Here is a 12,607-nt window from a genome sequence, read left to right as displayed (position 1 = left end):
TAGACAGGCAACTCCTGTTCAACAAATATCTCAAGGGAAAGGGGTTTTGTTGAGGCTTGGACCAGAATGTTAATGCCTCCCTTTGGGCCTAGCACAGCAGTTGTGACAGAAATCAAAGAAAAAGATTTCCCAGGGAAAAATGAAAATGCAACTCAAGGGGAGAGAGTCAGGAGCCCTCAGTACAAGAGTTCCTTTCAGAGTTCCTGCTCTCCCAAATCTTGGGGATTTAAGATGTTTTTCTACAATGAAGATTAATGCTGACACCAGACAAAGGAAATTAAGGCCCCCTGACTCTCAGGAGTTCCCCAAGCAGTATCTATCCAGTCCTGCTCCTGGTCCCATCCCAGCCTTTGTTCTAAGTTGTTCTCATGGACAATGTGTTGGAGACTGGATTCCTGCCTGTTGACCCCAGCTCTGCAGCCCAGGACAAGCCGTCTGCCCTGCCCTGACTTGGAGGGAAGCCCTCACTCTTGGCCCCAGTACAGTCCATGGTATACTTTGGTCAGTGGTACTCTCAACCAGATGGTGCTTCCCAGTGTAGAATGACCACTCACCTTCATACATAGTTCTTGGAGGTTAGTAGGGTACATTTTTATGACCCTTCAATGAGTTCATACTCACTTAAAGTAAATCTTTATCATGGCCTTCAAGGCTCTGCATGATCTGGGCTCTGCCCTTCTCCCTCTAATATCTTGGACTGCCTTCCCCCCCCTTACTCACCATAGCTACCCTGATTTTTCAGTTCCTCAACAATGCAAGCTCTTTCGCAGGACCTTCCAACCTGCTGCTTCCTGTGCCTGAAAATGCTCTCCTCCCAGTTCTCGCTGTCCTAGTTCTTTTTCTCCCTAGGTCTCAGCCTAGAAGCCGCCTCCACAGAGAAGCCTTCTCTGACCGACCACCTAAGAAGGTCATCTCTCACCCCTTCCCCAAACCCTCTCAGCTCAACTCTTAACTCCAGTCATTGTGACAGCAAGAGTCTTGTCCCGGTGTCACCTGCCAGAACCTTATCTCGGCTGTTCCTGGCTTCCTTTGGTCACTGCTTGAGGGTTTCTTGGATGCTGCAGTGGGAACTTCACATGCACAGCCTGGGAATGGGAGGGAATTGATGCCACATGACCAGTGGGAGCTGGTAGGCCAATGCTCCTCTCTTTAGTCCCTCGGATGGACAGTTTTGAGGTGCGTGCTATATGGTTCCTCAGTGCCCCGACAGGATCGCTACCGTGGACCACAGCAGTGACCAACTTGAGACTATACCCTAGTTGCAGCTTTTCCTCTTTCTTACTTTTCCTTTCCCCGGTCCTCACCTCTCTTCCCTAGGGTTGCTTCCCCAAATAAACCACCTACATGCAATATTTTGCCAAACTTCCCTTGGAGAACCTCGGTGAAGAGAGTCCTCTCCCTTATTTAATATCTTAGGATCTTCATTTCTCTCATAGCACTTATCACAGCTTACATTACTTTTATTTATTTCTATGGTTATTTTTTGTTCTGTGCAACTCATCCATACAATTAGTTTGTAAACTCCAGAGGGCAGGAACCTAGTCATTTTCAACTGTCTGTATCCTCAGCTCCCAGTGTGAAGTAAATATATATTAAATGAATGAACACATCTTGAAAATGTTGTATTTTATTTTAAGAATGACACTTGTATTCTAGGCATTCAGAGGCAATATGACATACTGGTTAAGAGCATATGAATCTAGAGTCATACTTTCTTGGCTTAATTCCTGATTCTGCCACTTAAGTAGCTCGGTGGCCTTGAGCCTATCACCAAACCATGCTGGACATCAATTTCCCCACTTGTAAAATGGGATTAGTAATAGTACCAAGTGCATGGAATTGTTATGATGCTTAAATAAGTTTTATATATAAAGCACCCAGGACAGTGCCTAACACATAATAACTACCTGATATACTTTATTTATTTCTTTACTCTTCCCCCTTTTATAGTCATTTAATGAAATTCAGACTTGCACAGATGTAATATCCATTTTAGATCTCCATGTTTATCAATCCTTTAGCTACATTTTTCAAGTATGCCTGGGTTGAGTAATATCAGCCTACTGACCCATAGCCAAGAATCAGGTAAGTTAGGGCTGTGGTACATTAAACATTTCACATGTCTTTGGTTCCCCCTAAAAAGTTCTTTGAGAACATATATAGATTAACCGAAACTAGACAAAGACCAATGCTAACATTCCACATGTTAATTTCCTCCATTTCTTGTCTTTTGCGGTGTTTACTTCAGTGTGATTGCATTTTAAAGTTATCAGCTAGAACTAACACCTAATGGTAATCATGATCACAAGCTCCTAAATGTTTTTTTGGAATTATAATCTGTTTAAGCAATGATCACATGTTACATTAAGAAATGCTGCTAGGGTGAGGGTTGGGAATAGATGGCTTTATTGATTTGAACACAAACCAAGGACTGCTTACAATCCTGCCCTGTCCCCTCCCAGCTCATCAGGAGTAAGACCCTGCTTTTCCAGGTGGAAGGAACTCATGCCCCATCAATATTGGCTTTTTATGGGTCACTCTGATAAGAGAATTTGTGCCTATGTAGGGACTGGAGAGTGTTAAGAGTCTTGGTTCCAGCAAGCTGCTTTCCTATAGAGTCACTCCAGAGGAAGAGCAAAACCCACACAGCACTCTTCTGCTTGGGTCACAAGCCCCCCTTTCAAGTGACTTCAAGGAACACTTCCTAAATTCATTTAACTCTTGGGAGAAAGAAGCTGTAGACAGTGGGTTCTAGTGCTGATAGTTTCAAGCCAAGACAAAGAGGCTGTGTGTTGGCCCGCGGGAGGCAGAGATGCGGACGCCTGGATGTTGTCCTGGGCTGCGGAAGGCAGGCAGTGCTGCGTTCTCCCGTGGTCGTTGCTTCAGCTTCCCCACTTGCGGAGAGGAGCATGCCCCACTCCTCTCCTGACTTCCCTCTTAACTGCTCCCTTCTGACGGATCCCTACCCACATTGGGGCAGGCAGGTGGCCAGGCCCTGTGGGTGAGAGTTGGGTAAGGCAGGTGGCAGGGTGGCATGACTCTCAGAAATAAGGGGGTGGTGCGAGTGAGGGAGTAGAAGTCTCAGCAGTCTCCCTCTAGCGCAGGGTTGCAGTGTACCATCATAAGGTAAGAACACTGAGGGGGGGGGACCACTGAGTGCTGTGGAGCGTAAAAGACAGGAGACATGGGCCCTGATTCTCCCACTGACCAGCTCTGTGATCTCCTCTTTGAGTCTTTGTTTCCTGGAGATTGGACAAGTGCTTTTTATTTATTCATTTATTTATTTTTGGCTGTGTTGGGTCTTCGTCGCTGCACACAGGCTTTCTCTAGTTGCGGCGAGCAGGGGCTACTCTTTGTTGCGGTGTGCGGGCTTCTCATTGTGGTGGCTTCTCTTGTCGCGGAGCATGGGCTCTAGGCACATGGGCTTCAGTAGTTGTGGCACGCAGGCTCAGTAGTTGTGGTTCGCGGGCTCTAGAGCGCGGGTTCAGTAGTTGTGGCGCAGGGGCTTAGTTGCTCCGTGGCATGTGGGATCTTCCCGGACCGGGGCTCAAACCGGTGTCCCCTGCTTTGGCAGGCAGATTCTTAACCACTGTGCCACCAGGGAAGTCCCTGGACAAGTGCTTTTCAAACTTGGGTATTTGCTGATTCTATGTGAGCTGATTTTGAGCCCTTTGCTTTGTATGGTCTGGTTCTGCCCACATCTCACTGTCATATGTTCACTGACCCTACAAAAGTCAGCAGGGAAGCTCATGTGTGGCTTTTGCAATAAGAATATGATTTTAGATGCTATTATTTTTCAAGCATATTAAACTAATATTTTGTTTATTATTTTTCAGTTGTTGTTTTAGCCTAGAAGAATAGGCTGTAGAGTTGCACTTAGCCTAGGACATGGCCCGTGGATGAGCTTCATAAAAATGATAAGATCTCCTGAAATGACACATAGGTGTACATATACATTTATATGTGTGCATATATGTATATGTATACATGTGTTTGTGTAATATTGGATTTAAATAACATACCACTTTTTCAAAAGTCCCTTCGTGTTTTTCTGTGTGACTTCATTACAGTTTTGTTATGTTCTGTTTATATCCATTACTTTATATCCATTACTTTCTTGCCTCACTGCCATCCCCGTCCATATTGCTGCTCAAAGCAGAATTTTAAGAACACCTCAAGGTGTTTCTAAATGAAGCCAGTAAACAGCTTTGGCCGACACCTCCAGCGTGGCATGGTGATACAAGCCAACACAAACAGGGAGTGGGAAGCTCTGGGCACAGAAACCTCAGGACTGGTTTGGTGAGGCAGACTCGAAATCAAGCAGTAACTTGTGGGGGAGCCAAAGAGGACTTAATCATGTTGTCTCTTGTACCAGCTCCCTGCACAAGGAAAGGAAATTCTAGAAGAGGCTGAGTCCTCTTTTAGTCAAAGCAGGAGAGGAAACATCCGTGACCAGCCCAACTGGGGCAGGAATGCAGGTACACGGATGCTAATTCAGCACCTCCTGTGTAAGGTCTCAGGCAGGGCTGGGTCGACATATCTTCTTTTGTGTTTGGTGTCTGGGAGCCATAACTAAAACTCCCAACATTATCCTGTGTATTAGTTAGGATACAGATTGGGTCATTCTAATCACAAGATTCCCAAACACAGTGGCTTAAATAAGAAAGGAGTATTTCTTTCTTATGTATTAGCTCAGGTATCCTGTCCAGAGTCAGCTGGTACCTTGTGCCATTGGGGACCCTGCTCATAAAGTGCCTTGCTCCACTAAATGTTCTTCATTTATCCTATTTAAAAATGAAGCTGTTCCACAGCTATACGGTAAGCCTTCAAAATCTAAGAAAGTTTGTGGAAAAACAAAGGAAATAGAGACAATCAAGCATGCACTGCAGAGTGTTGGCAATATGGTGTAGAGGTTACGTGGGGCCTTATCGTATTGCTTGTCAGTTTTCCTCTGCCACTTCCTAGCCTGTGAGCTTGGGCAAGTTACTTAACTTCTCTGTGTCTAATTTATAAAAAGATGATAATGGTACCTACCTTGAGGTTTGTTGTAGGTTTGCATATATTAATGATTTAATACATGCAAAGTGCTTTAGAACAGTGCCTAGACCATAGTTAGAGCCCAAGAGTGGATACTGTTGATGCCCTACCTTTATCCATTGATACTCACCATTTTGTAAACTTCAGTTGGGTATTTACTGCAAGAATTTGTGACTCTGCCTCCAGGCTCCCTCTGGCCTCTGAGGGTGTGTTCTGCTGCATGCAGGGCAGATCCTAAGTGCTGAGAATTTAAAAGATATCAAGTCATTCTCAACCAGGAGGCTGAGCTGCCTTCAACAGCTTCCTTGTCTCTTGAGTGAGACAATTCTGAGATGTGTTCTATATCATTCCACAGAGGTCCCCAGGGTGACTGAGCCCTGGTTGCCCACATTAGAAACCTGCTCATTGACATATTCTGTATTGCTTCCTTGCTTTCCACGGTTCATTTCCCCACCCTCCTGGTCTTCCTGGCATTACCACCCAAATTAACTACTCGCATTCAGGATCAGCCTCTGGGCTATGCCAGCTAAGACACGCTCCCCTTACTATACACTTTTGTCCAACCGTGATGATCTTAGGATGCACTCTGATCCTGGCAGCGCTAGCTCTTCCCTTTTCATGCACCTCTACCTTCTGGTGTTCCTTTTCTCACTTTAACAATAACATCTGCACCAGGGTGAGACAAATGCAGATTCCATACTCCTCAAACCCACCCCCTGCAATGGTGTACATACTGAGTCCCATGAAAACCAGGCCACAAAGGAAATGGAGTATTTTGGCAAGGAATATTCAATGTCTTTGGGGCTTGCTCTCCTGCCTAACTTCCTGCAGGTTTCTTTTGATTTCTCTTGGGGACTGCACATATGGCATATTACTTAGATTTGTGCCTGGGTTATGACTGCATTAAATCTGAGACATGGGGGAGGACTCAGGTACACAGCGCTACATCCTGTTGTGATGGATAAGCATTCTCTTTCCATTTCCTCCCCAGGGCAGGGAGAGGATGGAAGTGTTTTTCATGAAGACAGGAAATATCTTCACTACTATATTGTGAGCTAGATGGAATTATTCTAAAAGAGCAGGTCCATAGGGGTGAGGAGAAATTTATGTGGGCTGGATTGTTAACGAAATGATTAAACAATAGTGCTCTCTGTGGCCACACCCTACTATTTTACACAACGGAAAAAAACAACTTGGCAAAACTAAATCAATGCTGCCTTCTTTAAAATGTGCTATCATTTCACTGTTACAGGTGTGCAAGACCCAGTGCCAAGAAACCCAAAGATAATACAGGTAGTCCTCATTTTGTAGGATTCCAGTATGCGTGAATTTCAGTCACCACAGTTTAGTTAGTTGAGTTAAATAAAACCAGTCCCCTCCAGCAACATGCTTTAGATTTCAGTCTCCCTGGTATATGAACCGTGAGTACTTGCATGAAGTACAAAGGCTACTAGCTCCTCAGTGCACATATTTAGGAAGCTCATCACCTCTTAAATATGTGCCTCACCATCACAACCGTGTCACTTCTTTCAAAGTCTGTTGGTGATTGGTCTCTGTGCGTCAGTTATTCAGTTTACACACAAACAGCAAAGTGTGCAGTTGGGTTGCCTCCTTGTCTTCCAGTGATAACCTATGTGACATTTTACACAAATGGATAATCAATGGAATGAATTGTCAACAAAAATGAAAGCGAAGAAAGAAACAAAAAGTGATAATTCAGGAAGTAAAATTCAAATTGGATGTAAATTGAGTTTAGAAAATAGAGCTGAGCATGGGAATGTTGACACTGGAGCCATTCTAGAGACTCAAGGTAAGCGACCAAAGGAATTGAGGAATTTATTTCTGTAAGTGTGGAAAATGACAAAAAGATGATGTCTCAGAGGAAATGACACCAGCACCCCCTACCACGCACACACATTAAAGGGACTCTCAGGTACTTCATGGTATTAAAAGTGCAAAGGATAAAATGGTGGAAACATCCAAATTTAGAGAAGGGCTGACAATTTACCAAGGCATAGAAAAGATACTTCTTCTGTATTGTAAGCTATATGACAAGAAGGCAAGCACGGTCCTAATCACCGTAGATAACGTTTTTACAAAGAAATAAAACACTTTAATTCTAAATAATATATTAAACTACAGTGTGCTAAATAAATATTTGCTTTAGTATTTTTTTCATTATACATTTATAACTGACAGAGAGTTTTTACTATTTTGACAAAAATTTCTAAAGGTCACCGAACAATTGTAATTTTTCCCAGTGATTATTAAGATCACTTTGCACAGTTTCAGCCTGCATGGCTAGTTTTACAGTACTGCACTACAGCACAAAGACTGCCTGTACTTGAAGTTTTATCTTATTTATTAGGATAGTAAGAACATGTGGGCTTTCGAGCCTAGGTGCCTGGGTTCAAGTCCTGACCCTAGCACTGAACTGCTTGCTGTCTGCTGCTGACCAACTAAACCAACTTATCCGAGACTCAGTTTTCATATTTGAAAAACACAGAAACAATAATACTTACCACATAGAGTTCTTGAGGTAGCAGACGAGGAGGCCTCTGGAAATGCACCTGACATTCTGGAAGCATTCAATTAATAAGCTCTGTGAGAGTGGAGGCCCTGTCTCTTTTCTTCATTGTAATATCCCATTTAGAACAAAGCCTGATATAGAATAGTTGCTCAATAAATATTTGGTGTAAAATGTTGAATAGTTGTGTTTAATGTTCAACAAATGTTAGTGACCTGATTCTCTTCCTCTTTTCTTTTCTTGCTTTCTCAGAGCTGTACACTTTCAGGGAGTTGAAATCATGGAACCAGTTCCTCTGAGAACCCAGGAGGTTCATCAGTGTCCTTCCCTTGCAGTCATTGCTGTCTTGTTTGTCCCTGCCCGTTTGATTTAGGTGGCAGGTCACTCAGCAAGGTTAACATTTTTCACATAAATAATGAACTCATACAAATCTATAGGAAAAACATTAAGTCTTCAAAGATGGGAAAAGAAAAGAACAATTAATTTGCAAACAAACTTAACAAATATTTAGAAAAATTCAGCCTCACTTCACAACCAAGGAAATATAAATCAAAACCTGAGAGATGTTTCTTTGTGGTCACATTTTCACTGATCTCCAGAGTTATGGAGACAGAGACTAGTGGTAGTGAGGTAAGAAGACTCTCTTCTCAACTGCTTTGCTTGTGAGAATTGGTATAATCCTTTTAGAAAGCAATTAGAACACAAGGACCATGGACCTTTAACCCAGTAATTTTACTTCTGGAGACTGATCCTGAGCATTCAATGTGGATGAAGCTTTAGCGTAAAGATTTTCATCACAGTGTTATTTTTAAGAGTGAAGATGGAAAACTACCTATATATCCAACAATAGGGACTGCTTATGTGGAAGATGATATATACACTTTTTATTAGGCAGTAATATCTGTAAAGAGTTCGTGTATAAAGAGTATATGTCAAAATGTTTGTGATTGTGATAGAACATTGTATATAATAAACATTTTAAATTACATATAAAATACAAACAACTGATGTCTAAATGCCTTCCTGGAAGAAAATGTGAATAACTACCATTTATTGTGATTTTACCATTTTCCAGAACCTTTGCATATTTTATTTCTAATTCTTAAAGCAATCCTACTTGTTAGATATTGTTATGCCCATTTTACAGATGAGAAAATGAGGCTCAGAGGGCCAAGTAACTTTTCTGAAGCTCCACCTACTTGTGTACATCTGTTTTATAGTAAAATCTGTGCCTCCTTGCCAAATCAGACTCCTTTATTTGGTTGAGGTTTTTTTTTCAAGTTATGAACTAATGAATAATTTTCTAAGTTTCTGTGTTTTAAAATAGTTAGAAGCATAGACTACTTTAATAGTGATCATAAACATGGTTAACAAGAAAACAATGCAAACTTAATAAATCGTTTAATCACTCTGAGCCTCAGTAGCTATTGAATAGCTCATTTTATAGGGCTGTATATCAAAATTAAAGTGAGATAGCAGATAACGTGTACAAAAACACTTCCAAGTTATTAAAGGAAAGGTGTTCTAGTTTTAACTGCTCTTTTCCTAACATCTTAAATCGAAAGTTTTATTTACTTCAGTTATTTATGAGTTATCATTTTTACTTTAAATATTACAAGGGTTGAAAACCTTCAACAAAATGAGTGCTTCCTCACTTACAGATTTTAACGTCTATCTCAGTTAAGAAAAGGGGGTGGCGGTAGTCATTGTTTTGCAGAGTTGACATGGAAAACCTAACATACATCCAGCATTCTTTGGGAAAGGAAGTAGAAGCCTCCTGTATCAGATGTTTTGGAAAGAAAGTAACTGCGGAATAGGCTGGAAGTTCCAGACAGGAGCTTTCCCAAAGCACTTTTATTGATTCTTGTTGAGGACTCATGGAGTTGAAAATCTCTGTCTCCATTTTTCATATTCTGAGTCTGACACACTGCTGTCAATGGTTATCTCGCTATTTCTCTGAGGATTTGGTGGTGTTTTTGCTGCATTTGGCTGTGTGTGTGTGTGTGTGTGTGTGTGTGTGTGTGTGTATGTGTATGTGTGTGTGTGTGTGAGAAGAGCATCACCAGATCCTAAGCACTTATGGAGCGTTACCTTCAGGGCTGTTAACTCTGGACTCTCTCCAGGCTGCCAGGATCGTCCTAGATGACTCTTCCTGAAAAAAGGACAAGGTGCGGCTCATCCTCAAGGATGATTAAGATCCCTGTGAACCTCATCAGTTTATTTGGGTTTTGTCCCTGGGCAACCTGGAAGTGCCCGCAAAAATTTAGGAGATGCAACCATCTCGTTGTTTCTGCACCAAGAGAGACTCCTGAACAGCTTCTAGGAAAGCAAGTAGAAATGTTTGGCTGGGGCAGCTGCACCTCGACTTTCCTACAAAGTTCATAGGGTTATTTGGTCAGTGACTCCCTCCCGAAGCCTGCTTTTGTGCGGCCACAGTTCTAACTATAGGACTGCCTGCCACCCAGATCCCTTAAAGGAAGGTGCCTTCAGAGCACAGCTCAGCTTGGGGTAACTTTCTAAAAAGAATTGACCTTTTTTTTCTTTAAGAGAGAGAGAAAATTGGCATGGAGTCAAACATCAATAAATATACAATTGGTTCCATTTACATGACACACTTTTTGAGTCCTGCCTTTTACACTGAATAGTAGTTATCTCCCCAGCACAGGTTGCAACTGTGAAGTATGGGTGCTTCAAGCTTGCCTACTGGAAACCGTTCAGGGCCCTTTCTCTCTCAGCTGTAATAACATTCACTGTGATGTAAGTTCCATCAACATCTTTCAGCCCGGGAGGAAGTTTGATTTGGCCGATTTAAACTTAAAATAGGGAAAGAAAAGCTTGTTTTCTTGTTCTTCTTCTAGACTAGGCTGCAGTTTCAAATTAAGTTGCTGTAACCACCTGTACTTATTTATAAGCGGAAAATGCAATCTCACACATTGACTACAATCTTTGGCAGACTCTGATAAGATCCCAGATGATCTAGGAGATGATTGTAAATTGTTTCCGTGCATGCTTATTTATGTTCTTATTGGACTCTTTCTCTATGTATAGCACTCCGTCTTATATGTAGGAATATGGCCAAATGACAGGTTTAAAAACTTGTGTAAAGAAGACAACTTTTGGAGAAACTAGAAAAACAATATCCAACAATAAAAAAATGGTTGTGTTCAAGGATGGCAAAAGCTTGTTGTGAACCTTTTCTTTCAGGATCAGATAGCCTAATTTTAGGCTTGTGAGCCATTTGGTCTCTATCGCAACCACTTAACTTTGCTGTTGTGATGCTAAAGAGCACAGATAGTGGTCTGTGGGTGAGGCTGTGATCCAATAAAACTTTATTTACAAAACCAGGCAGCTACTTGTGGGCGACAGTTTGCCAATTTCTGAATTATGGTATAATCCATTTGATGCATGCATTTGGTATGTTGCTTTCAGATGAAAGTAAGGGAAAACCCAACTAAAGACAGCTTAAGAATCATGTTAATTCACATAAGAAGATTATCTCATGTAAGAAGAAGTCTCATTATAGGGAAGTCCCAGGGCTAGTTAATTAAAGCAGTTTGATGATGTCATCCAAGGCCCAAGTTTGTTCCATCTTTCATCTTTCTGCTCTCCCATCCTTGGCTCATTGGCTTGTCCTCAGGCTGACATGGCTTCCACAGTTCTAATGTTACATGTAGGTGCAACAACATCTGGCAGAAGAAATAAGACTTTTCCCCCATGTATTTCTTTTTAAGAACAAGACAGTCTTTCCAAGAAGACCCTTCCATTCCATAGACCATGTCTTATCGACCAGAATTGGACAGAACATTTCAAGAAGGGTTTGAACAGTATTTGTTGCCTACAGCTTCTATGACACCAAACATGGTGACATAAAACAATGGAAATTTATTCTGTCACAGTAGTTCTGGAGGCCAGAAGTCCAAAAACAGTATCACTGGGTCAAAATCAAGGTGTCAATAGGGCCGTGCTCCCTCTGGAGGTTCTAGGGGAAAATTCATTCCTTGCCTCTTCCACCTTCTGATGGCTGCTAGCATTCCTTGGCTTGTGGCCACGGAATGCTCAAATCTCTCTTTGTTCCATTTTCATATCACCTTCTCCTCTGTGTGTCTGTGTGAAATCTCCCTTTGCCTCTCTCTTTCTCTCTCTCTCTCTTTTGTTTAAAATATGGAATGCTTCACAAATTTGCATGTCACTCTTGTGCAGGGGCCATGCTCATCTCTCTGTATTGTTCCCATTTTAGTACATGTGCTGTGGAAGTAAGCAATGCCTCTCTCTTATAAGGACACTTGTGATGGCATTTAGGGCTCACCCAGATAATTCAGTATACTTGACTTATCTCAAGATGCTTAACTTAATCACATCTGAAAGAGCCATCTTCCAAATAATGTAACATTTACAGGTCTGGGTATTAGGATCTTATAACTTTGGGGACCATTATTCAACCTGCTACCGTCATGGAGAACTTTGATTGTCAAAGTAAAAAACTTTGACTTTTTTTAAAGTAATAGACAGCCATTAAATCAACTACCAGCAAGAGGGAACTACCATGATTTTTTAATATTAATTAAGATTTACTTAAGTCAAATAAAGGAGGTGTCGGCCTAAAAATATTGAAATTCAGCAGGCATGGAAAAATCTGGAATATGACTGTTAGATAGGCAAACATCAGTATCTGCTGTAGCATACTTGTATGCAACTATTGTGTTTAGCAAGAGCTCACAATGACTTAAGAAAATTTTTATAAAGTAATAGGAAAAATGTTTTATCTATAGTATGGTCACAACACAGAGAGTGAAATACTCTTGTGCATAAAAAAAATGGAGACAGTACACTAAAAAAGTTGCTAGTGGTTTTCTGGAGGTGGTGGGAATTTGGGTTATTGACTTTCTTTTCTCTCCTTTTTTGTATTTTCCAAAATTTTTATGAAAAGTATATATGTTGCTTAAGTTAAAATAATAAATCAATAGCATTATATTGTTAGATGATAATACTAGAGTATTATTAAAGATAATATCAGTTTATTTTGTATCATGTCACTTAATTTCT

General features: G+C 41.3%; 1 non-coding gene across 1 annotated transcript; it reads right to left on the bottom strand.

Moving 5' to 3' along the window:
• Window positions 1-11,719: 11,719 nt before the first annotated feature.
• LOC132364169 (U6 spliceosomal RNA) lies at window positions 11,720-11,825 on the bottom strand. Its single transcript, XR_009502725.1, has one exon. It is a non-coding gene; the product is annotated as a U6 spliceosomal RNA (small nuclear RNA).
• Window positions 11,826-12,607: the final 782 nt, after the last annotated feature.

The sequence above is a fragment of the Balaenoptera ricei genome, chromosome 3 (assembly GCF_028023285.1).
Source record: "Balaenoptera ricei isolate mBalRic1 chromosome 3, mBalRic1.hap2, whole genome shotgun sequence".
Taxonomy (NCBI): domain Eukaryota; kingdom Metazoa; phylum Chordata; class Mammalia; order Artiodactyla; family Balaenopteridae; genus Balaenoptera; species Balaenoptera ricei.
Note: the sequence above shows the minus strand (reverse complement) of the source record. Positions and strands in the feature narration are given on the sequence as shown.